Source organism: Triticum aestivum, chromosome 6A (genome assembly GCF_018294505.1).
Source record: "Triticum aestivum cultivar Chinese Spring chromosome 6A, IWGSC CS RefSeq v2.1, whole genome shotgun sequence".
Taxonomy (NCBI): domain Eukaryota; kingdom Viridiplantae; phylum Streptophyta; class Magnoliopsida; order Poales; family Poaceae; genus Triticum; species Triticum aestivum.
In genome coordinates, this window is record NC_057809.1 from 469256502 (window position 1) to 469260573 (window position 4072).

The window sequence follows — 4072 nt, forward strand, 5'->3', positions numbered from 1 at the left end:
AATCCTACGAAATCCTCATGGAAAGGTGGCCAACTTTCTTCAATCGAGATACTACAATAATAGGTCTTCCGGCTGGATGTGTTGGCCACGACATCCACTTTACCGGTTATCGAGAGACCAATATTATAGTTCTTGGAAAATGCTCCAACCATCATATCTGCCTGAGATTCAGATCTGGTTGGTGTCAGAATATTCCAGACTCATCGAGTCTAGAAAGGAAAATGAAGGTTTGCAACACAAATCGACGAGATGTCATTGCGAGATTCTCAGGAAATGGACTATGGTAGTAAGCTCCAAAACATGAGCTGGTTCTGCTAAACACATGTGAGCATGTTGTCCCAGACAAGCATGACCACATAGTAGTCTTACAATGAAACACTACCGAGTTCAGGGGGAACCATCAACGAGGATATCGAAGTTCTTGCGTAAGTCTAGCTCCTAAGAAGAAACTTCTTCTCCTTGAACAAACCAATCAGTGGCTTGGTGTGCTAGGAACACATATGGAGTGGAGGTAATTAATCTACCAAACCATAGAATACTTCGCACATATGCATGACTGATTTGGGATGATTCCAAGGGAAACAAAACAAACCTTTCTCAAATTCATGGCGGCAACTTACACCTAGTGCACGTGAACTTAGAGAAAGTCACTTCTTCACCAAACATATACTTCATGAACGGAACACGAAAGCATTGCTTACAAAGTTTCCAATACTAACTTAGATGTTCAACATGAATCATGGGGGAGACAGCATGTTGTTGATGGGCTCAACAACAACTCATCGAAATTTCCATATCACTGGACTTCCACCATCATGTAAACACGATGGTAGCATTGGTCAGACCAAAGGATGTAATGGTGTATGCTCGAGGAATCAACCACGAGTAAGACAACATTACGAACATCGTTGGTTCTGATTTGGCTTGACGATAGCCCATACTCAAGTCAAAGTTTTGACAAGACAATAGATCCAACAACTGATCACGAGGAGCAATTGGTGAAGATATCATCTTTCTTCAACACATACACAACACAAAGATATCCCTTCAGGAAGAACCAAATTCGGCAAAGCCTTTTATCTTCCAACTCTCCAAGTTGCTGTTCAGCTTAACCAACTAGCTCAGGGGTATCCAACACAGATTCTTGGAGAAGGGGTGGTTTACAAGAAACCAGCTTGATCACGAGCTCAACATAACGGTCAGGTGACAACCAGGTAATACTTCCGAGAAGATATTCGGAAAATCATGAACCACCGATATGTTACTAAGCTCGAGATCAACCTTGCTTTTCAGGGCAAGATGATATGATCAAAAGAGTGAGGGATTGACACAATCCTAACTCATTGATCGAAGGGTGCCCCAACAAAAATGGGCTAGGTAGCACGATCAGTCCTAGGATGGTGATTCAATAACCAACACGCTAAGGATGATGTTAATGCCCATTAACTACCAAGCAACGCGGTTGCTAGGAGTATTGATTTCACACATCATGGTTCACTTGTCGGTATTCAGGTTACAATAACACGAGAACCGAGGAATGAACAATGATGGCAAGAAGTATTACTGTGTCAAGAATTCATAAGAGGTGGTTCAATTCTCATGACACTCTTGACATAAAGATGGTAACACTCCAAGGTAGAGCGGAGCAAAAGCTGGATTGGCATTTTGATCCACGGAATACAATTGCTTTGACCCAATCCTAGATATGGTTGAGGTTCTGGAGTTTGTTTCTCCTAGTCATTCTGGAATAGAATGACTTGACAGACCACAAGAATAATTGGGCATCGATGAACGAATGCATGCATACTCTTGACTATCAATTGATAGAAGATGGTCAGAATACAACTGAAGATGGACAACTCAAGGAGCATATAACTTTCTGAGTTGTGGATGCATAGCTTAATATGTCGAACCAAGTTCAACAGGTTTTCTTCCAGATAACCCATGCAGAGAGGTAGGGTTGGCAGAGTCACAACATAGAATGGAGAACTCATCAGGAGCACTCTGTCGTGACCTTCTGGTTCAAAAGAACTCCTGCCAAGAATGGCTCATGATAATTGGAAGAAGGATGTACCACGAACCTCGAGGACTATCGCAAAGGTTACTAATATCCTAAAGGAACTAACAACACTATCAACATGAGGTAAGTAGGGTGAATCTCGGGTTCAAGAACCCATGAATAGAGTACCTACTACTACATGGCATCACGGGATGCTTTCGAGAATAATGGCCAGAATCACACACTGGGGATACAATACATGGCTAGATCACTAGGTGACTCCCTAAAACACCTAGGGTCATAGTAATAGCTCCAACATATATGTCGAGGCAACAAAGTACCTCAACTCACCGATTAGTGTGCTTAATCTGGCCCAAAGGAACATCGAGAATGGAAAGAAGGGATTTGCAAATGCATCGGACTATTTAGAAACCTGGGATGACTCGGACAACATAAAGGCTGTAATTGCTCAAAAATAGTTGAGACATCTTGCAAAATAGTGGCATAACCACTCAACATTACAATATCAAGGTTCTGAGGCCAGCTATGAGCATACGGAGGTAAAAGGAACTGAACTGAGACTTGAGACCAACAATCCTACGAATCTATGGATTAGTAACACATGATCCTGATAGAAAGATGAGAAGCCTAGTTCTTAATCCTCGTAGGAGAGAAGAGGGTGACTCAGATCAGAGGGCATAAGGTATAAGGAGCAAAACGAGCCTTACGTTCCCTTCCACAATCAATTTCCTTATATAACTAAAGCATTTCTAGACTCAACTTCGACCAGTTTGGCTTGGTAATCCTACAGGCAGTCAGGCTCTGATACCAAAGCTGTCAGGACCCCGATTCCAAGTCACATCGATCTAGCCGGTAACACCTCATATCACTTTGCGGCCTCACGCACGGTATTCCCACGGGTGTCGCCTTACCATGGCCCGGGACCGTATGCGCCTTTTGGCTCACGTATAAGATAGTGTCGCTAGCATCCATATGACAGAGAACCCGGGACGACATGGCTATTCGTGAACCCAAAGTGGCACTAACCGATGGGGACATGCATACATGAATCACATCGAGCATGTCGGTTAGCAGCGTGTGAATCCGGGCTGTAGCACTGGGCTAACAGGACTCCGGGAACCCAGGCTGTAGCAGGCTAGGCAGGACTCCGGATGTCACCGCGTGACATTTCCCCGAAGGGACAGACACAGGAACGAAGCGAAACACATGCCGGCCAGTCAAGTGTCCTGAGCAGTAGTGCTGGGCTAGCAGGACTCCGGTGAACCGGGCTGTAGCGGACTACTATGGCTCATGGAAGCACTAGACTACATTTCCCCATAAGAGAGACTGCCAAGGATAAACAACTAGATTGTCGGATCCCACACATACCAAGCATTTCAATCATACACACAATATGCTCGATATGTATAAATACATCATGGCATCACAACATAACTCTACAACTCAAGTATTTATTCATTAGGCTCCGAGGAGCGAGATGTTACAAACATGGGTCTCATGACCCAACAATCATAGCATACAAATCAAGCACACGCGGAAGCTTAACACGTTTGAGTACAGACATCTATAAATGAAAAAGGCTGAGAAGCCTGACTATCTACCAGATCCTGCCGAGGGCACAAGATCGTAGCTGAGGTATCAAGCTAAACGTCAAAGTCCACGCGGAACTACTAGCGAGACTGAGGTCTCTCTGCAAAACATAAATTAAACAAACGTGAGTACAAAGGTACTCAGCAAGACTTACATCAGAACTAAACTACATATGCATCGGTATCAACAAGGGGGGGGGTGGAGTTTAACTGCAGCAAGCCAGCTTTGACTCAGTGGCTAACCCGAACTACGACTGCAAGCAACTCTTTTGAGGTGGCGCACACGAGTCCACATACTCAGCATTCAATACACCACTATGGATCCGCTCCCATCTCCCTACGAGAAGGCCATCCATAGCACTCACATTTATCTTGCGAGTTTTAGAGTATCCACTTTCACTTGTCTATGAACTGTTATAGGCAACCCAGAAGTCCATTACCGCGGACACGGCTATTCGAATAG